This window comes from Salvelinus namaycush, chromosome 37 (assembly GCF_016432855.1).
Source record: "Salvelinus namaycush isolate Seneca chromosome 37, SaNama_1.0, whole genome shotgun sequence".
Taxonomy (NCBI): domain Eukaryota; kingdom Metazoa; phylum Chordata; class Actinopteri; order Salmoniformes; family Salmonidae; genus Salvelinus; species Salvelinus namaycush.
Window position 1 is genome coordinate 11,884,006 of NC_052343.1, and position 24,839 is coordinate 11,908,844.

The 24,839-nt window shown below is 43.5% G+C and overlaps 1 protein-coding gene across 1 annotated transcript in view; it reads left to right on the top strand.

Moving 5' to 3' along the window:
* LOC120031616 (ras/Rap GTPase-activating protein SynGAP-like) overlaps positions 1-24,839 on the top strand; it is a 78,139-nt gene that overhangs the window by 10,861 nt on the left and 42,439 nt on the right. The gene's annotated exons all lie outside the window — the stretch shown is intronic.

Consider the following 24,839-nt stretch of genomic DNA (forward strand, 5'->3'; position numbering starts at 1 on the left):
TCGTTGCCTTACTCCACCTCTCTCACTCTGCCACTCTGCCTCATGTACAACGTCTCAGCATTGATACACTCCCATCGTCCACATAGGGCAACTCTCCCCACAACAGTCTTGTGGGGATACTGCAATAGGCCACTCACTCCATTTTTGACATGAACCTGTCCAGGTCTGACACAGCACTACTCTCCTATAACGGCACAGGCTACACAGGCCTACTGACTCCAGAAGAGTGATGCTCATCACACTCTAAGCATGTCTATGGTATAGCATATGTTATCCAACAGCCTTCCATTGAGAACCATCTGCAGTGAGAGCCCATCCACCCTGAGGAAATGCCCATACTGAATGGGATGGATGCCCCCCAGGCGGCCAAGGCCCCCCAGGCAGCCCATTAATGAGCTGATTAACAGAAAGCTGTCATGCTGTCATCAGAATTCCACATTTACGGAGTCAGTGTCAAGGGAACTGCTTGTGACACAGTGACCCATTTCAGAAAGACTGTGACCTACTGCAAAACTTGGAACTGAGATAAATTTGTGAGATCATCATTGGGATAATCCCAGAGTGAGAGTAGATTGGATGCAAGCAAGTGAGTAGATTGGATACAAGCAAGTGAGTAGATTGGATACAAGCAAGTGAGTAGATTGGATGCAAGTAAGTGAGTAGATTGGATCCAAGCAAGTGAGTAGATTGGATACAAGCAAGTGAGTAGATTGGATACAAGCAAGTGAGTAGATTGGATACAAGCAAGTGAGTAGATTGGATACAAGTGGATTGGATGGGATAGTGAAAATCTATGTATAAAAAAAATATTTGAAAATACATTTTGACGACTTCAAAAAAGAAAAATAGGACACAAAGGCATGGATTCAAAATGACAGGCTAAACCGTCCAATGATATGCAAGATGGGGGGGGCGCTAGAGAGCGTGCTATGGAGTAGACGTGCATTGCTAGAGCTCCGCTCAATTTTGAAACAAATTAATATTTATCTTAACCTCTCACAACCTATAACTTCAAACAAATATGACAAAGGGAAAAGGCAACAAAAAAGGGGGCGCTAAACAAGATAATTGGAATGAGATAGACAACGAACCAATTTCAACGTCGCCGACCCACGAGGAGCTAGCTGAAGAGGCTAGCTTCCAAGAGTTCCCCACAGATCCTACTCAAAGTGACATACTGGCTGCCATAAACGCACTAAGCAAGAAGGTGGACACAAGGTTGGCTGATATCTCAAAGAGTATTGGGACTTTGGCCGAAACTGTGAAGGCAACTAAGGGAAGGGTGCACGAGGTTGAGCAGACGACAATCGATCACGAGGCCAGGCTACAGGACATAGAGAAACAGTGCGCAACGTTCAAAAATGACAACAAAACCCTGAAGGCCCGACTGGAAATGCTCGAGTCGCATTCAAGACGCCAGAACATCCGAATATGTGGGATCCAGGAGGACACTGAGAAAGGGAAACCCACTGAATTTGTCTCGGAGCTGATACCGGCATTGCTGGGGAGTGAACACTTCAAAACGGCCATCCTGATCGACCGCGCACACAGAGCACAGGCAACGAAGCCGGCCAAGGGCGGGCCACCAAGGCCATTCATTGTAAGGCTGCACTATCCCCACACCAGGGATCTCATCCTCAAGCTGGCTAGTCAAAAGTTCCCCCTTAACTACAACGGAGCCAGGGTGTCTTTCTACCCAGATCTTACCTTGGAGGTGAGGAACCAACGGAAAGAGTATGATGAGGTACGCAACAAATGCAGGGCGGCCAACATCCGATATGGATTCCTCTTCCCAGCCCGGTTTAAGGTGACAGTCGAGGGATCAACACGTACGTTTGACAACGCAAAAGAGGCCGATCTGTTCTTGACAAGCAAGCTCCCCGGCTGAGGATACAGAACGGCTGTGCCAGCAGGCTAAATGGCCAAATACAGGCCAGGAATGTGTGTGAATTGAATTTCCGGCCTATGTCTTTTCGATCAGAAGATCAGAAATTGGGACTTATATGATAGGTGAGATGTTGTGGCTAATATAGCATTGTTTGGCATGTCATGTTTTAGCGCCACTCACCCCCTTACGTGAGAGTTAAGTTAAGTGTTATTTAATATTAGTTTATATGCGGAGCATCTATAGACGACGAGTTAGTTCAAGCTTTATGTCTAGACACCCTAACGTTTGTGTGTTAGCCAAGGAGTGCTTCGTTTGGGGAAGTCACTCAGTAAAGGGACGGGAGGGGGGATGGGGTCTGTGTTTTATGTTCACGTTTATTAGTACAGGTGGCATGACAAGCTCCCGCACGGCGGGACGTTTTTCTTCTGGGTTTTGTATGACAGCAGCAATTTGCTTTAAAATAAGAAATGCCACATAGTGACCGAGCACAGAGTAGACCAGGTGGAATAAAGATAGTCAGCTGGAACTGTAATGGATTAGGGCATGTCGTGAAACGAGCTAAGGTTTTTTCTCATCTTAAATCACTGGGTGCTGACATAGTGCTTCTTCAAGAAACTCATATTAAACGCTCCGCGCAGGCCAAAAAAAAAAAAAAAAAAAAAAAAAAAAAAGATATGCAAGATGGAGATAGAGTATCGTTTGCTATGGGGGATGAGGTCCAATAGACCTTCCGATGTTGTCCTCTACTCACTTAAGTGCTTCATTCCAGGGACACATACAGTACAAGTCATAGATTACTCTTGTGTTACAAAAAAACAAGATTGAATTAGTATGCATCAAATGTGTTTATGTACTGTCTCTATACTTCAAACAAATGTTCATTTATCATCGTTTTGATAAATGAAGACACTTGACAACAATCCCAGCTGGGTCCTGATGTAATGACCATCTCTGATGAAGACATTTGGCTCTGCATCTATGATTAGGGACACATAGGATATTTCAATACGCTCTTTGGATTGGATACGGAAAGTTACTCAGACGCAATTAGTCTACTTCCCCATCCACTTCCTTGTATTGCACCTTGAAAGCACGGAAATGGTTAAAGTTGGAGCAATCAACATGCAATTAAGGCATTCATCTTGGTAGATAATTGCAGTGTGCTGTAAATGTGTTATGCAAATATCTATTGTAATTAGAACTTCAACCTAAACCCTATCCACAGAACTTCTGCCTGCAGCCACACAGACCAAACCAAAATGTTTGCTCTGTGCGGAGCTGTCCAAGGTTACTGAAACAGCTCTCATCTCTTTGGTGGATTTTAGCCCATGTTGGGCCCTCTGTCCATGGTGTTGAAACACCCTATGTTGAAACACCCTGGACACATTTAGGTACATATAAGGTACAGTAGTTACAATAAGGAGACAAAGGCCTCCCGGGGGGCGCAGCAATCTAAGGCACTGTATCGCAGTGCTGAGGAGCCACTACAGCCTGGGGTTCAAGCAGCACAGCTTGGCGGGTGATGTTTCGAAGGATGCATGTCTTGACCTTCGCCTGTCCTGAGCCCGTTGAGTTGCAGTGATGAGACAAGATCGTAACTACCAATTGGGGAGAAAAAATGGGTAAAAAAATAATTTTATGAAGAAAAAAAAATGAATAGGGAGACAGATTGTGTGGGGCAGTAGTACAAATAGTGGAGTACCAATAGTGGAGTATAGGGAATCTGGCTTGAATAGCAGTTGCTGCATTATGGTGGAGGTACTGTATCTATACTATGTTGAATTGTTGCAATTGCAGTAGCATGCTTAATGAAAACTATAAACACTATAGAGTAAAAAGTGGTAGTATGTTGTGTACTGCTGCAAAATGTTATATGCCACGTTTCTGAGTCATTCAGCCATAAAGGGAAGTTATTGAAACTGTGTAGCTGGGGTTGTTTCTGTACTGTAGCGTGTTCGTGTATTTACTGGCAGGATAAGTTACATTTGTGTTTACTTGTCTTTTCGAGCAGCTCAAAGAACAGGTCTGACCTACCACAAAACCCCTGTTTACCATATCAGATGTTAACCAAGTGAAACTCAGGCTGTTTCAAGCAGGCCACCATAGTCCCTGTGCCCAAGGAAGCGACGGTAACCTGCCTAAATGATTACCGCCCCGTAGCACTCACGTCGGTAGCCATGAAGTGCTTTGAAATGCTGGTCATGACTCACATCAACAGCATCCTCCCGGATACCCTAGACCCGATCCAATTCGCATACCATCCCAACAGATCCACTCCGCACTGCCCTTTCCCACCTGGACAAAAATAACACCTATGTGAGAATGCTGTTCATTGACTATCCCTCAATGTGAGCAAGACAAAGGAGCTGATCGTGGACTGCAGGAAAAGGCACGCTGAACAGGCCCCCATTAACATCTACGGGGCTGTAGTGGAGTGGGTCGAGAGTTTTAAGTTCCTTGGTGTCCACATCACCAACGAACTATCATGGTCCAAACACACCAAGACAGTCGTGAAGAGCGCACGACAAAACCTTTTCCCCCTCAGGAGACTGAAAATATTTGGCATGGGTTGCCAGATCCTCAAAAAGCTGCACCGTCGAGAGCATCCTGACTGGTTGCATCACCGCCTGGTATGGCAACTGCCCGGTATCTGACCGTAAGGCGATACAGAGGGTAGTGCGAACAGCCCAGTACACCACTGGGGCCAAGCTTCCTGCCATCCAGGACCTATATAATAGGCGGTGTCAGAGGAAAGCCCATAAAATTGTCAGAGACTCCAGTCACCCAAGTCATACACTGTTTTCTCTTCTACTGCATGGCAAGCAGTACCGAGGTGCCAAGTCTAGGACCAAAACGCTCCTTAACAGCTTCTACCCCCAAGCCCTAAGACCGCTGAACAATTAATCAAATGGCCACCGGACTATTTACATTGACATATTATCTATGCATAATCACTTCACCCCTACCTACATGTACAAATTACCTCAACTAACCTGTACCCCCACACACTGACTTGGTAACGGTACCCCCTGTATATAGCCTCGTTATTGTTATTTTATTTTGTTACTTTTTTTCATTTTTACTTTAGTTTATTTTGTAAATGTTTTCTTATCTCTTCTTGAACTGCACTGTTGGTTAAGGGCTTGTAAGTAAGCATTTCACTTGTTGTATTCGGCGCATGTGACAAATAAAGTTTGATATGATTTGATAGAGCAAGGTCAGTGAAGGGACTTGATTATGTATTATAATGAGAGAAACAATCCTTTTAAATCTTTATTGGCACTGAAGTGCACGCTCCTGATCCTATTGGGTTTCTTGCAATAACGTTCAATAACATTCAAAGAGGTGCATTCTGGACTAATAGAAGGAAAATATTTTTTTCTCTCTCTTATTAACCTCATCAAAATTGGATGTGATTAAATGTGTTACATTTTGAAATTGACTTACACCACGGCTGCTCAGTCATTGAGAGGAATCCATGTTATCTGAATGAATTAACCTCAGGCTAAGTCACAACCATAATGTAGCTAGCTAACTGCTTATCTGATTGATAGCCTTTGGCTGAATGGAAATTCAATGTAAAAACATAACGTGTTGTTCGTATTTTCCTCCATTATAAACTTGTGTTCTCCGTCTTCTGGGACAACATTGTCATTTTGATATTTTATTTATAGGATTTGTTCCACATCCCATCTTAAAGGTACAACACTAGCGTGTATAACTGAACTAATTTCTCCTCCAATAACTTTAAGGAAATTAATCATAAATAATAGTATAAATTATGGATTTTCCCCAGCCTTTTAACTCATTAAAACAACATGCAATGTCTTTGAGGTTCCACCTGGGCCAAAACAACTGTCAGGGTAAGAGTGGAACCCAGAAGTGGTTCATGTTTGCAGCATACTCCAGCAACCACCGCTAACCTATACACCTCAGTACAGTTACCTTCCATTTTTTAAATGTTACCTTTATTTAACTAGACAAGTCAGTTGAGAACAAATTTGTATTTACAATGACGGTTAACTGCCTTGTTCAGGGGCAGAACAACAGATTTTTACCTCGTCAGCTCGGGGATTTGATCTAGCAACCTTTCGGTTACTGGCTCAACGCTCTAACAACTAGGCTGCCTGCCGCCCCAAATGCATGTGCGTAGTTTGTATTCTCTAGCATTATATATTAGATTAGTGAGTCTGTTACTCAGATTTATCTTTGTTTTGAGCAATTCAGCCTCCGTTGACCCCAAATATCTACAGCAACATTACGCAATACGATCCCATTAGCCAACCCCAATTATGCTATTCTCTGTTTGCTTCCACATGGGAATACCAAAGGACACTTCAATATGTTTTAATTGCAGCAGGAAGCATACATAGTACTGTAGCAGTATCAACAACAGTATTGTTCGTTTTAGTGAGACCATTAGTACTATATAAAGTTAACAGTGCAGGATGACAGGTAGCCTGTGAGTCTGTCACTGAGGGAAATGCAAATCCACCCCCAAAGCTGCCGCTTGTCTTTGGAGAGATTTGCTGAGTCATCTTGCTGTCTTAATGTTGGAACTCCGAATGAATACAAATGGAGCGCTACTGTAGCTTTGTTTAACGGTTCATGGACATGAGCAGGGGAACATTCACTGGGGAAAGGGGCAGAGAGAGAGAGAGAGAGAGAGAGAGAGAGAGAGAGAGAGAGAGAGAGAGATAGATAGAGATATGATTAATGGAATTGTGTGCTCACTAAGCTAGAATCAATACTGTTTTCTGGCAACATTTTACATCGCTGTTCCCACACTTCTTCGAAATGACATATAGCTACTTCATGTGGAACAACTAATCAAATTATATTTCACTTAAAGGGAAGATTGTAGAATTATTCTTCCAACTAAAGGTCCCAATACGACATGCTGTATCACTTTACATTTGTATTTTGGGAGAAATTTATATTTTAACCGAATTTGACCGAAGTCAGGTCGGAAAAGCGTTCGGAAATGTGACATGAAGAGGAGCACTACAGGAGTAGGAGTGAAACCGCAGTCCACATAAAACAGTGAAGACCCATATCATACAGAGTCCTATTATTGTTTAAAATATATATTTTGGCACTCTGAATAAAGCCAATTTATCATCTGACCATATCATGTGATTTTTTACTCTGTATCTGCTCATTAAAAAAAGAAACACTAATACAGCTCGCATTCTTTTAGCATAGCCCCTTTTCCACCCCTGGCTTGCCCCTACTAGCTAACCACTAGCAGCCTTGAAACACATCACTTATTAGCAGTTCAGCACATCAGCATTTCTCGTACTGTTACACAAAACCAAGATAAACCTTTACCATCATAGTAGACATTGAACATCTATAAACGAACTGGCTAAAACTCTGTTGTTGGCCGATTGTAGCTACAGCTAATTCCATGCTAACCTGAGTGCTTCTACTAGCAGCAGTAAACCCAGGTATAATGGCTAAAACAAACATTGACTACCATGATATCCTGCAAAAAAGATGAGGCAGTTCAGTGTGTACTGCCGCCACCAACAGGCAGTTCCCTTCTTGACGTCAAAGCCATAATGTTTTGTTGGTATAGGAGTTTCTAATAAATGTAATTCAAATTGCAAAATATGTGTATAGTTTTTTTTAATCAACTTTTGCATAAAGAACTTTTGCATAAGATGGAATATCATCAATCTACATTGTTAGGTTTGTGGAAATATATTGTGCAACCTTCCCTTTAATATGCGTAACAACCAGCAGTGTAGAGAGTGCTACTACACAGTAAATATGTATTCCTTGGGGCTGTATATTATTGAAAAATTAGGCAAATGTGATTTAAAGATAACGTTTTTATAATCAACATCTTAGCTACAATACATTTTTCAAGACGGGTCTTTTAGAATCCTCTATGTAATTGAAATGTTGACAAAAATAGTACCCCTTCAATAACTGATTACTGATCAATTTATCAATTACTAGGTACCAGAAATGACATGTTAAGAAATGGAGTGAAGCCCCATTGTAAATACCATACATCAACTGGAAAATAGCTTTTTATGCAGAGCAGCTATGTAAATGTCGACGTTATGTAACATCAAGTGCTCACATATCCTGTGATATATCCTGAGGATGAAATCGAGCAATAACAATAACAGCAGTAGCAGCACAGCTCCTGGTTTGACTGGCAGTTGTCCATGGGTCTCTTGTGTAGGCTGGTTTCCCTTCCTCAGCCCTGAGTGTGTTAGTCAGCTTTCATACATTGGTTGGCTGTAGTCTTAAAAGACCTCATCTCTCTGCAGTGAGACTAGGGTCAGGGATTTACTGCCACTTTCTTCAACTTCAATTAAAATCAGTCTCAAATAGCCACCTGTCCCTTTAAATAGATAGACATCGGCACGCAAACAAACGCCTGTTTCAAATAAACAGGGTCTAAATTAATTGTTTACGAGGTTACCATGGACACAGCTATAATTTTCCCACAGTCATCTGCATTACATTTTTAAATGTTTTATTCTATCATCGTTGCTAGCCATGGCGACACCTAAAAGAAAACACATCAAATTCAAGCTAACAGTGATCAAATTCGCAGAGCAAAATTCAGGCGAGGCAACAGCCAGACATTTTGGAATTAATCCAAAAAGAGTGAGAAACTGTCTGTCAAAAAGTTGAACTTCAACGTTTGTCTGAGGTGGATCAGAAGAGGGCGAGACTGCAAGATGGGGGGAGGAAAAATGTCCTTGAGTGGCCCAGCCAGAGCCCGGACTTGAACCCGATCCAATATCTTTAGAGAGACCTGAAAATAGCTGAAAGAGCTTGAGAGGATCTGTAGAGAAGAATGGGAGAAACTCCCCAAATACAGGTGTGCCAAGCTTGTAGTGTCATACCCAAGAAGACTCGAGATTGTAATCACTGCAAAAGGTGCTGCAGCAAAGTACTGAGTAAAGTGTCTGAATACTTATGTGAATGTGATATGTTAAAAAAAAAAATAATACATTTGCTAAAATGTCTAAAACCCTGTTTTTGCTTTGTCATTATTGGGTATTGTGTAGATTGATGAGGGGAAAAATATTATTTAATACATTTTAGAATAAGGCTGTAACCTAACAAAATGTGGAAAAGGTCAAGGGGTCTGAATACTTTCCAAAGGCACTGTATAGACCAGGCCTGGGCAATTCCAGTCCTCGGGGGCCTGATTGGTGACACATTTTCCCCCATCCCTAGCAAACACAGCTGATTTTAACTAATTGCATTCTAAACTGAAGATCATGATTAGTTGATTATTGGAATCAGGTGTGTTAGCTGGGGCTGGGGAAAAAGTGTGACACCAATCAGGCCCCCATGGACTGGAGTTGCCCAGGCCTGGTATAGACCACGGTCAAGATCAAATTGCATGGGTCAAATTGCGGGTCAAATTGACCCAGAACGTCATGGATGTCACTATTCCAGTAGCGGGTCTAATTTAATTGTAAAACATGTAATTATGTGGCCTACCGAGTGGCGAAGCTTTCTAAGGCACTGCATCACAGTGCTAGAAGTGTTAATACGGACCCAGGTTCATTTCCGGGTTGTGCAATAACTGGCCGTGGCTCGGGTTAGGGGAGGGTTTGGCCGGTGGGGCTTTACTTGGCTCATTGTGCTCCTTGTGGCGGGCCGGGTGCCTGCGGGCTGACCCCTGGTCACCAGTGTTTCCTCCGACACATTGGTGTGGCTGGCTTCCGGGTTAAGGAGCGCGGTTAAGTGAGTCATGTTTCGGGGGATGCATGACTCCACCTTCGCCTCTCCTGAGCCTGAACAAAAAAGTATAATTGTGTTTTACAAGTTTGAGACCCATACTTAGGAAAGTAGATGAACGGTCATTGGTGGAAGAATTACATTAATTCGTATTTTTGTGATTTTCAAACTCTAAGGGAAGTGTTAAATTGACAATAGTCTGGTGGGTGAGACTATTATCAATTGTTAAATTGTATATGAAGAATCTGATAAACAGTGCAGCTTGGAATTGACATAGAGGCAGGGAAACAAAACGTCCCAAAAAGTGACTTCTGCAAATTCTCCTACAGAGTCACAAGCAGGTAAGACGTGTTGACAGGGATGGACTGATGGACTAGGAATGAAAAATGGCCCTGGACTTTTTGACTCAGACTGGCACACCAAAACCCACCCAGCTATACACCACCACCCACACCACCCACACAACCCACGCCACACTTTATGTAAACAAGATTACTGAACAATATTTATAACAATAACTTTAGTAAAATATATGTAAAATAGGAGGAGACTGGCTCTGGCACTGGCAGCAAGGTGGCAAGAATCTCTGGAACCATCTGACCAGTAAAATAAATAACACAGGAAGAAATGTGTTGGTGAAAAGACTGCTGAGTAGGCAAGTCATAGAATAAAAATAAAATAAACATATTTCCTACCTCCTTAAATTTGCAATTTCTGCAGCAGCTCACTTCTCCTAGCAATGCAATCTATAAACAGTTCACTGTCCAGGGCCATTAAAACATCTCGCTCAGTAGCCATGAGCATAAAAGCCTCCAGGTGATGTTGCGATAGAGTGCTCCTGAGCCTACTCTTGATGAACTTCAGAGTAGAGAAGCTCCGCTCGCAAGCTACCTGGGTTATTGACAGGGTAAGTAGGATCTTGTAAGCAAGGCCCTGGACGTGGTATGCGTCGTCAATAGGTTGTACTGACTAAGAATACGGTAGCAACACACTGGACAGTCCTTGCAAGATGAACAGCTCTTGTTCACCATCTCCATCTTGTCCTCATTTCCTTCAGGTCCATGATCCTCCATAGTCCTGGTTGTGTATTCTTCAAATCCCGATTGTTTTAACCTAGTCCACTGTTCTGCCAGACTCATGAGCTCACTCTGTAAATTGAAACACCGTTGCTCTGCTGTCAAATTTGATCAAACATTTGCTTAGTTCTTGAAGGGCTGTCTGTGGAAGGCCACTGGCACTGGATGTTATCTGACTAAAGTGTTTAGGGTCCAGAAGAGCCATGTCGGCATACACAGTGCCATTACTCAGAAATCGCCGATGGATGCCATCTATAACTATATCCAAAATTTGATTATGGACACCAATCCTGTATGCACTCTCTGCCCCAGTAAAAGTCTCATCTTGTGCCATCTCTCCAGGCATGGTTTTCTTCTTTCAAGCCATTTTCATTGGCAGAGTGGTCTCTAACTCCAGCTCTGTTTCCTCATCCCGTTCCTGCAACTTCCTGTTGGCCCACTGAACAAATGTGTCTGAAGCTGCCTTGACATTTTCAAAATCTCTTGCCATCCCTTTCAGCTGCTCCTCTGTAGACACAACCATACGGTGCGCAGACAGAATGTCCATTCTATTTGTTTGAAGATATTTTGAGACTGGTGAGGTGACCTGAAATATTCTGAGGAGTAGCTGAGCTGTAAGTATTGTTTCATACTTCAGCAACCCCTCAATATATCCTTGTGCCTTGACCCGTGCAGTAGTGGTGATGTTTTTCTGATCTTGTATGGTTGAAAGAGTGAGAAGGACATCAACATACAGACCCTCATCTGGATTTCCAAAACCTCCAAAGACCTTCTTTAAGGCACTGTCTTTAGCCCACCAGCGTGTCTCTCCAATTGGAGCAAGACGTCTGTGTCTTGAGTCCTTGCTCTCCTTCGCACCAAATGTTCATCCTCTGGTAGGATTCACGGAAGAACACAGCTATGTTGTTGAAGAGAGAAAAAAGTGACCCACTTGCCAAGACACTCTCTGTTGTGTCTGCCAAAACAAGGTTCAAAATGTGTGCAAAGCACCACACATGCACTTGATTGATGGACTTTGCAGAGAGCAGGGCAGAGAAGCCTTTATACTGGCCTTGCATACTGGAGGCTCCATCAGTGGAATTGCCATTGCCCTTGCTGATGTCAAGCTTCATGCTTTCCAGTACTTCACTCAATACCTGGACAATGTTATGCTGGTGAATGAGGACCCAAAAGCGACGTAATAGAAACAGAGTCTTTATTCCAGTATTAAACAAACAATGATTCTCCTGGATATTATCAAAGGTAAATCCAAAACAGGAAACTGAAATCCTCTCGTCAGTAGAGAGGAACGACTGGAGACGCGACCACAGACTGCAGGTCGCTTCAGGAAGGCACAGGCCGTAGCTGACATAGACACCTGCTCACACGCAGCATCTGAAGAAGGCAAAAACACGACAGGGCGGAACAAGGACACAGAACAGCAAACATCAAACAAGAATCCGACAAGGACAGAAGCGGAAAACAGAGGAAGAAATAGGGACTCTAATCAGAGGGCAAAATAGGGGACAGGTGTGAAAGAGTAAATGAGGTCGTTAGGAGAATGAGAAACAGCTGGGAGCAGGAACGGAACGATAGAGAGAGAGAGCGAGAGAGGGAGAGAGGGAGGGGGAGAGAGAGGGATAGAAAGAGGGAAAGAACCTAATAAGACCAGCAGAGGGAAGCACAGGGACAAGACATGATGATCAAAGACAAAACATGACAGACAAAGTATTGTCCATTGTCCAGTGGATGCCTCGCATTTCACCACAGCCACAAGCCTCTCTTGGATGACGTTCGTCACATATCTGACTGACAGAGCATTGGTCTTGTGTTGTAATGTCCTGCGTAGTGTCAATCTGGACTGAAAATATACCAGCTTCCTGGATTTCACTTGCTATGGTGGCCTGTATTGTGTGTTGGATGGTGGTAATGACGTTAACGATGGTAGTCTTTGATAATAGAGTGATTAGAGAGCCTCTGCCCCCTCTTGACCCAGACTCATGCAGTTTTTTGCTTTTCTCTATGCAGGCAGTGAGATGCTCTTTCATACACAGGTCATACTTTCCCAGCAGAATGATCATCTCTCAAAAGTTGCCATGGTCAATGCTGCTGTCATCTAGCGTATAAGCTGCTTCAGACTGCAGGCCTCTGTAGCTCAGACCTCTCTTGCCTATGACTTTAACAACATCTATAATGCGCTCTAGCACTTGCCTTCTTCTGCGCACCTGCTCTCCATGAGCAGACATCTGACTGCCGATGAACAAGCTCTCAATGTTACCTTTGGAGGACCTTAGAAAGTAGGCCTCAGCATAACCTCTATGCATAACGCTCTTTTCATGCTCTCCCACTCTCTGATGGATATGCTTGTAGTCTGACATTCCATTCATGAAAGGGCTGTTCTCTGTGGGCTTTGCAAATGCCATACAAATTAAGCAGAATAAAGCATGGTTCTCTTCACTGTATGACAGCCACTTCCAGTTGGTCCCATCTTTACAAAAGAAAACCTTCTGCACCACAGACTTTTCACACTTTTGTTGGGGGTGGAAACTAAAAAACATATCTAGGTCCCCTGACTTCAGCCTCTTAAAATAATCAAAAATTTGTGTGGCAGTCAGTGGCATCCTGGCTCTGGCTCAATCTACATCTGTCCACTGCAGATGCACTATCCTCAACCTGGATGAGTAATTAGTATATATTAGTATATTAGTATAATATTTGAATGTTAAATAAAAAGTATAATGTTAATATAATAGTATAATGTTAGTATAATATTAATATATGAATTATATAATGTTAGTAGATTCATATAATTTCATATAATAGTATACTATATACCACTAGTATAATATTAATTCCAATTGGGCAGTACAGCAGTTTAAGAAATACACAACCAATATTTCAAATTTTTGTAGGTTTTGTTCCATCATTAAATTCTTGTGCAATAAAAATGGTCTACATTGGTGGTTAGTCTCTAATTTGTTAATGCTAAGTACTAATGTCAATAATCATAACCATTCATGCATAACAATGAGTTCAACATTTTGAAAGTTTGCTGTAGCGCGTCAACCTTTTTTTACTGTCCCGCCCCATCCAGGCTGTGATTGGTCGGTTCACGAAAAGTGACATTGACGAGCGCTTGTTTCAACAAAAGGCACCTGATATAGCTAAATAGCCAGCTATCGAAACCCAAACATTGCTTATCTTATCTCTATTGTCTTCTGCCTTACCGCTTCAGCTGCAAAAACTTGACTAACAGTTGAATAGGGTATCGCTGGGCTCAATGGGCTGCTCTCTCTGCTCTCTCTCCTCTCTGCTGCCAGTGTCTTCAGGCTCACTAGGCTGACATGATTGACTGGTAATGGCGCCAAATTAATAATTTGTTATTTTAAAACATTTGGCTGCATCAGCCTCAAGGGACTTCAACCTCTTCTCTCTCCGCTTTTCAGCACCACCTTTACGTTTTTCTCTTTTTGTTTGTCCATCTTGCTCCACTGCACTATTTATCCAAATGTCACCACTTAACAGAGATGGGAAAGGGGCGGGGCTCAGGTAAAGTTAGAATGGACTGGACCAAAAGTAATTGGCTGGGAGAGAGGGGCTGACAGATGTAATACCCAACCGCAGTGTCAGTGGGCCGGCAGCCCACTCGCCTGGGCCAGTCAGACACACAGCACTTGGTTATTTTTATTTAAGCGGGGGCTGGGGTTATTTATATATTGCGTTGCATCGGCCCTAATTGTCAAGCGGAAAATTCCCGGTGCTCCAGATGGCCAGTCCGTCATTGCGTGTTGATGTCTATATAGTATCAGAAAGTTTCCAAATGACCTATTCTTGCCAAGCAACTCTTAAAAATGACCCGTTGAGCTTTTTTTCAAAATACAACTTTTTGGCAGAATTACTGTGATTACTGTCAACACTCAAAGCACTTATATTTCAACTGAAAATATGCCATTCAGTTTTTTTATGCATTTTCTTACATTTATAATGTTCCTTAAGACCTCCAGAGGACCATGACACAACGTCCCAAGAACGTCTTAGAAATGTCTTTGGGGACACCAGGAACTACACAAATCCTCCAGGGGACCTGACACAATGTACTAAGATTTTTCAGGGGAACCTTCAGGGGTCAAACCTGGAGCTATAAAAAGGTCCCCCAGAGAGCGTTTCCTTGGGGCCATTGCACACTAGTAAAATGAAAGTCGTGAGCACGTCTGAGAAAGGTCCTGACATGGTCCTCAGTGACGTCCTGGGAACTAGACAAAAGTACCCCAAAGAACGTTCCCCTGGGACCATCACGCAACATTCTAAGAAGGTCAATGGGATAACATTGCGCTGAGACCCTTTAGGGACCTAATATTAATGTCGCCGAATGTCCTCAGGTCATCTCCTGTTTGCTGGGATATAAACTAGAACAGTGGTCACCAACCTTTCCTTTGTTGAGATCACTTTCTGAGTCAAAATGCAAGCCGAGTGCAATTCTCTGCTGGGCACGGGAGATCAAGTGCGCCTATAATGTAGCCTTTTGTGTGATGTCAATTAAATTATCTATAGCCTATAGGGCCTATCAGTGAATGGCAAAATAAGTACAGGGCAAAGTTATATTTCCAATGAAATGAACACACCTAAAAATGATTATTTCACGCATTTGGCTATTTTCATATATAGTAAGAGAGGTCTGATTTTCTCCATGTAGGCCCTTATATTTCAAAACTCGAGTCTCAATCTAAGTCCGTGGTGACCCGTCATTCAGGGCAGATGGGGGCAGAGCCTGTTTTGAGCCCCACCTGTTTAGTTAAAAAAATATATGTTTTGCATGTTATCTTGGCATTAATACGTGTCACATATCAGTTTGCATACAATGTAAACAAAATCGAGTAGATAAAGCCGCATATAAACATGGTCTCTTTTTTGCATTCTTGAGTAAGGCAGCTCCAAAATGCAGGTGTTTCAGCCTGCTCAGTGCTTTCTGTGGAGGGACAGCCAGTGGAAAATACAGAGTTTAGGGGTTGGTAATCTTCTCTAGTTGCACCGTGATTGGCTCAGTGTTTTGTCACTCATGGGGACACTATGTCATCTCAAAATCTACAGGGAGAGCTAGAAAATTTAAGCCCCCTTGGGTGCTGTCATAGATTTACATTAGAAGTGCCCATCCAAGAAGGCTCAAGGTCATTGGCCACAGATAAAATTACATCAAATCACGTTATATCTACTGTAGCTTTGATTGGACTGATCATGCCAACATCATACTTTCAAAATCTTAGCTAGCAAGCTTGAGAAAACAGTCATCATCATCCATCACGTCAACAATCTACTGGCAAATCCTTTTCAGTCCTTGTCTCATATGAAGAGAAATGATATTTATAAAACGTATCGGTGCTCATCGGCCATTGGACATAAACATGACACAACAAGTTGGAAATCACAAATTCAACAATGAGTGGTTTGGAAGGAATCAGTGGCTGACTGCAAGCGTTGCAAAGCAATCACTATTTTGCTTACCCTGCCTGCTATTCGGTGGAGAGGGTGTGTGGTCCAAGTCTGGGTTTACGGGTCTCTTTTCCAAGCTTAAAAGGATAAACATTCACACGCAACACCATGGGCCCAAAAAGGTTGAATACTTTGGCCATGCTGTCAATCCAGCATGACTTCTGCCGCGTTCAAAACAACTTGAAATTGAACGTTTTGAACGGTTATCCAATACGGAATTTCAAGTCGGGAACTCGGGCCTCTTTCTAGAGCGCCAACCTGAAGGTCACTGATGTCATGCCTGTTTTAGAGAAATGTCATCATCGAATATTGTAAGAGCTTTCATTGTCTGCTTATACAGTATGCCCCCTTTATTTATCCTACGGTTCTGACATGGTGTACAGGGAGAATACTGTAAGAATGGCCCATGTTCTGAATTCTGTTGCTGTACATTTCAAAAGTTCTGATATATAGTTATATTGACAACGTCGGTCTTAGCTGTCTCGTTAATGTCTTAATCAAAATTATGGATGGCCTCTTATCCGCTCATCGTTCCCTTGTGCTCTGGTTTGTACATCTCAATTGCCAGTAGAAACCACATTTGTTTAAGCAAGTCAGCCAGTAAATGAGGTTGAATTAATTGTTTCGCTGCTCGACAAGGCTCTGCTGATAGCCAGGTGTAGTGGTGGTAAATCACCCCATAGTGGTGAAAAGAAAGCTCTGCTGTTGGGACATTTTTATGTAGGCCCTAACAGTTTGTGGGCACCGTTTGTCACTGTTATAGTGCAATTAATGTATTGTTTAGTGTTGTGTTATGTAGTGGCTTAGCTGGCATGCATTAAAAAAATAAAAATGTGTTTGCCCCAACAAGATTTACATGCTAAAATCGCCACTGAGCTAGGTTATTTGATAGCACTGGTAATAGGTCAGCTGGTGTAGCCTACTACTTGCCAGGCACATTCGAGCATAAATTGAAATAACTATTTCACTGGACTGATGGTCAGTGTCAGCGGAGGGGGAGAGTGCGAGTGGAAGGGGAGAAGTGTATTTCATGATTTCTGAAAGTGTTGAATAAAAACAGCGTTGCCGTGCTGAATAATAAATAAATAAACACTCATAACAAACCCTTTGCTGTATTCTTTGATAATCTCTCTCTAGGCATGCTTTTGAAATCTTATAGTAGCCTACCGGTACTCTACAGTCAGTATCAATTTAAATTGTGGGCTCGTCGAAGCTGCTGTAGACATGGTGATCTAAGCCAGGGGTTCTCAAAAATAATATACAATGTAATATTATGAATCTACAATGTATGTTCTTAACCCTGGGCAACATGGGCCTGGTAGGTTTACAGGGATATTGGTATCCACAATAAGCCTATTCTCCACTAATTGTATTCTCCCCCACAATAAAAACAACAACAACATAAATACACTGTAATTTAAGCTTTAAAACTGCACCATTTTCTCTCTGCCTCATGAAAAAATATATAGAATTGTAGGATATTAGCTTTAAAGCTGCAATAACAACAAATATCTCTGCAACATGACAAAATGTGTAGAATTGCAGAAAACTGGAAGATGTTCTCTCCGATGACAAGAGGCGGGCCTTTAAAACGTTGCTTCCCCGGGCCCGAGACTTGGTTCGTCCAGCCATGCACTGCCGAAGTCATAGTAAAGCTTATGGTATGCTATTCTTATCTCACTGGAGTTGTGTTCTGATTATGAAGGGTTCCCTGACTAATTTGATTTCACAAAAGGTGTCCCCGGCCCCCAAAAGTTTGAAAACCCCTGATCTAAGCTATCCAATTGACCAGCGGAATGCCTACAGGTGCACCTGATTTAGCTCTCTTAGCCCTCTGCGTAAGCAGAGTTTGTATCTTCAGACAATTAAAATGGTTAAAAATGGGAACACTTCGCTTACCTGGCATGCAGGGCAGATGAATCAAGTGCACCTATCGCATTATTGACGAATAGGTTACTACAAATATATATTTTTTTTAAATAGCCAGCCTGATTGTACCTTTCGCACCTTTCGTTTAAGCTGCTGTACCAAAAGAGTAGTTATCTCTGCAGAAATGTCATAATGGGCACTGGGTGGCTGTATCACTGCCATTTGACCAAATGAGACCGATCAGGGCAGGCAGGCAGTTGCGGCCTTCTTCATTATCCCATATGCATCGTTCTGAAAACGACTGTTGAGTTCCATAAGTTGTCTGTCCAATATCTCGTTCCATTATGCCTGTAAATCCAAGTTGCGCCTAACAGGGGCTCCATTCCCCACTGTAGATGTAACATACGAGTCGCCAATCCTTACTGGCAGTTTTCTGTTTTGGGAAGTGGTAGCTAACATCCCAGTTGGGGATTCATCTGTAAGCTTAAGGATTTTATTGAAATCACCACCCAGCCCCACCCGTGCCTAAGCCCCTGACACACACACGCGCACGCGCACATGCACACGCACACACACACACACACACACACACACACACACACACACACACACACACACACACACACACACACACACACACACACACACACACACACACACACACACACACAGAACATCAACACCTTCTCCTGACATGAAATGTGTTCCAGAGCTGTAGTAGAGCAGCATATTCTTATGGGAAATAAATGCCATCATTCAGTTGTTACTACACAGCAACTCCCGCAACTCAGACTAGTATGTTCCGACACCCCCCCGCAACTCAGTCTAGTATGTTCCGACACCCCCTCGCGACTCAGTCTAGTATGTTCCGACACCCCCTCGCGACTCAGTCTAGTATGTTCCGACACCCCCTCGCGACTCAGTCTAGTATGTTCCGACACCCCCTCGCGACTCAGTCTAGTATGCTCCGACACCCCTCCGCGACTCAGTCTAGTATGTTCCGACACCCCATCGCGACTCAGTCTAGTATGTTCCGACACCCCCTCGCGACTCAGTCTAGTATGTTCCGACACCCCCTCGCGACTCAGTCTAGTATGTTCCGACACCCCCTCGCGACTCAGTCTAGTATGTTCCGACACCCCCTCGCGACTCAGTCTAGTATGTTCCGACACCCCCCCGCGACTCAGTCTAGTATGTTCCGACACCCCCCCCGCGACTCAGTCTAGTATGTTCCGATACCCCCTCGCGACTCAGTCTAGTATGTTCCGACACCCCCTCGCGACTCAGTCTAGTATGTTCCGACACCCCCCGGCGACTCAGTCTAGTATGTTCCGACACCCCCTCGCGACTCAGTCTAGTATGTTCCGACACCCCCCCGCGACTCAGTCTAGTATGTTCCGACACCCCCTCGCGACTCAGTCTAGTATGTTCCGACACCCCCTCGCGACTCAGTCTAGTATGTTCCGACACCCCTCCGCGACTCAGTCTAGTATGTTCCGACACCCCCTCGCGACTCAGTCTAGTATGTTCCGACACCCCCTCGCGACTCAGTCTAGTATGTTCCGACACCCCCCCGCGACTCAGTCTAGTATGTTCCGACACCCCCCCCGCGACTCAGTCTAGTATGTTCCGACACCCCCTCGCGACTCAGTCTAGTATGTTCCGACACCCCCCCGCGACTCAGTCTAGTATGCTCCTACATCCCCCCGCGACTCAGACTAGTACTGTATGTACCGGCAACCCCAACAGCCAATGCTAAACCAATCCAAAGGACCATATCTCTAACACAAGATGTCAATCATTTCTCTCCCTTATGGCTTTCATAGACCATGACTCTCTCCCTTTGCATATAAATGCATGCTTTTGCTCTTTGTGCATCTCAAATAGGTGCATGCCAGTTGCTACAAATTAGTCTGTGATTCGTCAATAGCCAAGAATCAGCACTTGTTACTGCTGTACTGTACATAATTAAATGGAGGGAGTTGAAATGGAGGGAGTTAGGAGTTGAAGAAAGCGACCAAGCAAAGGTAAAACAACCTTGGTCCTCACGTCATATACAAGAGCATTAATGCCAGTACATCCGCTTACACAAAAGAGGCAAAAATAGCTATTGACTGGAGAGTGTTGCTGAGAAATATAAGGACAGTGCGGTGTGGTCTTCTTGAAATCATAACTCTATGGAGCTATGAAATAGATTTTTGAAATTCTAACACTATAATGGATATTATATGTCGTTATGATGGCCAACGTTCCTTCATGTAGTACAAATTGTATTAGGGCTTGCTCTAGCTCCTCTCTCTCTCTCTGTCTACGGTATGTCTCTCTCTCTATCTCTCGCATCTCCCTGTTTATCTCTCCCTCTCCCCCCCTCTCTCGCTCTCTGTCTGTCTCTCTCTCTCTCTCGGTCTGTCTCTCTCTCTCTCGCTCTCTGTCTCTCGGTCTGTCTCTCTCTCGGTCTGTCTCTCTCTCTCTCGCTCTCTGTCTCTCTCTCTCTCTCTCTCTCTCGCTCTCTGTCTCTCGGTCTGTCTCTCTCTCGGTCTGTCTCTCTGTCTCTCTCTCTCTCTCTCTCGGTCTGTCTCTCCCTCTGTCTGTCTCTCTATCTCTCCATCTCTCTGTTTCTCTCTCTCCCCCCTTTCTCTCTCTGTCTGTCTATCTGTCTCTCTCTCTCTCCATCTCTCTGTTTTTCTCCCCCCTCTCTCTGCCGGTCTCTAACACCTTTATCTCAATGCCCCTATAGGTATGTATTGTATATCTATTATATCTCAGCTCTCTGGCTCTGTTCTCACACGTAGAGTGTCGTTACCAGGCTCTCCAGCTGCACTAGCCAGGATCTTAATTGAATATTTGCACACAGCCGTGTGCTGCAGCTCCAGAGGCACGTGGTTTTCCAGAGACAGAATACCGGTGTTGTCAGGCCAACACTCCCACTCTGACTGACTGTCACCTAAAGGCTCCACCGCGCTCTGTGAAGCTAGAAAGGAGCTCATATACTTGGTCTATCAGTAAGTTATAGAGTAAGAATGGATGGGAGATGGGGAGATACAGTATTCACACCATATGGTGAGTGAATGGGATGTGGTAAATGAGTCAAGGCGATGTATGTGTTATGGGTGTGAGGCCGTAGGGTATGTACAGAAGGTGTGCGAACATCCATGCAAATGTCTTCACATGCAAGAGAATGTGTGGGCTTGTGTTGTGTATACTGCACTGTAATTGTGTGTGTGCTTATATGCCTGCTTGCACTGTGCGTGTGTGCGTGCGTGCGTGCGTGCATGCGTGCGTGTACTGTACTGTACTGTAAACTGTGTCTGTGGCTCCAATGTGTTCCCAGTTTCCCAAGTTCCTGTGCCTGTGCCCACCACTGCCAACATCCCAGTTTACTCTTCAGCCTTGGCACTCCACCTAGCCAGGTGGCACTGTGCACGCTTCAAGTGTGTCCTTGTTTCATATCATTCCTCTTCCCCTATCCTTTCTGATGGAGAGAGACGGGGAGAGAACTATGGGAACGGGTTGGACATTTGTATTGCATGGAGTAAGCAAGGGATGTGAAAAAAGTAAATGACAGTGGTGAGAGAGAGGGAAAGATTACTACAATAGTACATCCTCCTTAGGTTCACATCACTAATGGTAACCATGGAAATAATTATAGAGCAGACACACAGACGGTTAGAGAGAATGCAAAAGAGAGAGAGTAAGAGAGAGGCAGAGAGAGGGGGGAGTGTGGGACAGAAAATCTGTGTGTGTGTGTGTGTGTGGGAGGGGGTGTAGTAAATTGTTTTCTGCAATACTTAAATTAATCAATCCCTGTAATTCTAATAGCTCAGTGACTTACTATCTGTAATGCGATGGGTTAAAAAGTTGGCCCAAGCTTACAGTTGTCATGGAAACAGATCTAAGTCACCCTTTACCCCTTTGGAAATACCGATTGCTTTAAATATACTATAAAGTGTCATCACTAGCGATGTCTTAAGTGACTGAAATTTAAAAAATGGCTGGCTTTTTAGCTGTTGGTGATAAAAGAGTACCGCAAATTGTGCTTTGATGTAGGTCTACGTGAAGATAGTTATAGTGTTTTGTCACCATTACAGATGTGTTTGGGTACTTATCATTGTCTTTCTTTCCATGATACATCCAGTTATGTGCATTGAAACCATTGCACCTACCCCAGATTTCTCTGGTGTCTCTGTGTGTGTTTTTCTGTATGCATGAGCGGGTTGCAGCTTTCAGTGTCATAGTCATATTGTTACGCTCATGCCTCCCACACACTTGCCCCTAGTTCTGAACCTCTCATTCTCCCAGATGTGTGTGTGTGAGAGGGGGCAGGAAGAGAGTGAGAAAGGGGGTGGAGAGAGAGAGAGAGGGAGAGAGAGCGAGAGAGAGAGAGAGAGAGAGAGAGAGAGAGAGAGAGAGAGCATTCTGGGCACCTCATACTAGTACTGTACTTAAAATCACTCCATTACTCGACTCCCACACATTTTCAAAACATCGCTGTCCTATCCCTTTAACAAAACTGAGATAGAGCAAGAGAGAGGGAGATGTGAAGGCAAAGCAAGGCAAGGCATAAGTGCTGCTCCAACCATATACACCTGTGTGATACAATCTCGTTCGACATAGATTGGATAGGACTTCCATCGAAGGAGAGGCGGATTACTTGAGGATGTACTATAATTTCTAGCAACTGGACAAGGGATGCTAATTTGGAAATATTCACACGGTTATTCCATGCTGTAGGACACTGCTCACTTTCGTTGATGTGTTGCTGTTTCGCTGTTATTTTTTTTATGACGTTTGCGTTTTGATGGTCACCAATGATTCGTCCTTCCTGTACTTGCAAGGGTAGCCTGACCAGGCGCGGGCACAGCATCTGCTCTGTTGCTAGTTCAATATTCTCTGCCGATTTGGGAACTAAGAAAGCATCGGTCTATCAACGGAAAGAGGACTTCGAATATCTTTCCCCCTGCATAAGATTAGGACTTGTCGGAGCGCATCCGAACGCGCACTAGCCTATATCCAATAATTGGCACACAGGATAGGCGGACTTCGCGCACCGCCCCCCCCCCCCCCCCCCCCCCACCTACACACACACACACACACACGCACACACACACACACACACACACACACACACACACACACACACACAGCTGCAGATGTCATGGGTTGATATGCTTATGTAAAAAACAAAAACTACAAAACATTGAATTAACGAAAAAGTGTATTATTATTCTTTATTTTAATCTTTTTTTTTTTTTTTCCAAAATCGAAATTGAGGTCTTGTAGAAAATATATCCTCCACACCTGGACAACATCATTTTGGGGATAGAAGGCATACAACCCTTAAAAACCATTGCTCAATTACAACCAAAACATGAGAGAAATTCGCCTAAGTAGATATTCTGTAGGTTACCGAGGAAACGGCCGTGGGATTGGGTGCGAGGGCAACGGTGCGAGGGGACAGGGAGAAGCCGGGGAAGAGGAGCTCTCAGCGCGACTGCCCGCCGCGGAACAGCCGCTGCCGGTGCTGGAGAGCTTGGCTGGGGGGAGGTGGTGGAAGAATGAACCATACATCCGTGAGGAATTATAACAGTCGCTGATTTTGGAGACATAGCCTATTTCTAATTCTTCATATTTTTTCCGTATGGATATACTACTATAAGAGACGTCTACAAATCGAATCAAGTATAGCCTAGATAGCTAATATTGTGGTGTTTATTTATGTGTGGGGAAGAGAATCCTCCTTATTCTCTGTGAGCTTACATGTGGCACTTTAAGGTCATGATAAATATATTTATGAGCACTTTTCAAAAGTATACAGCTTGAAGTTTAGACACTGCGCCTTATGAGAAGACTACTGCCTCACGTCCTTGACCTATACACAAATGCCATGAGTAAGGCTATTCATTTCCCCCTCCTAAATCGCACTTATAAAAATCTCTCATATTTATATCACTGAGTTAGAATAGATTTTTTTCATGAGTGAAACGTTAAGTTGATCTAGAGATTCCTATTTCAAGATGCCTGGATAGTAAAGTCTGGTAATTAAGTCATTTATATGTGTATTTATGTGTTGAATATTTAATGTGTAGACAAAGTTGTTGATAGTTATTTGGCTGTTTCAGTTATTTGGCTGTATATTCGTTTTTGATTAGAATATATTCTACCGTCTTTGCTTGCTGGTGTTATTTAAATCGGATTCTTTGCTTGAGAATTGACCTCAAGCACTGCCTGAGCAATATATCTGTATGGCCAACTCATAGTCTCAGACCTGCAGATGCTGAACTCAAAGGGTGAGGCACTCACCTGCTTGACAGCAACCCAGACGAATGCACTTAGGCTATCAGGCAAATGCCATGACACACATTCACAATCACGTCCAGTGTCAGCAGATACTCACTGACACCAATGTATTTAATTATTCATAGACACTAATGTCAAGGCATAGTGGAGGAGTATTGATTTACAGCAAGTTTGGGCCCAAAGGAATGTGACAACGACAACAATATCAAACAGACACTAAAACCCGTGGAAAACTATGGTAACTCAAGACAAAGTTGGATATCTAAAATTTGCTTCGAATTGCCTCCATTTTTTTATTGTGGGCTGAATAGACTTTGGACATCTGAAGATACTTTAGAGGTCTAGGATCACAGCACAACACCTCTCATCTTTCTTAGGTAGGAACCAACACCGTCTTCTTTATTAGGTAGGAACCAAAGTTGTCATCTGATGTTTCATGTCCCATTTTGGTCATGACCAAGTATGTTGCATTCACCAGATTCTATTCAGGTTCTATACAGTAGGAACAGGCTATTGGATTAAAC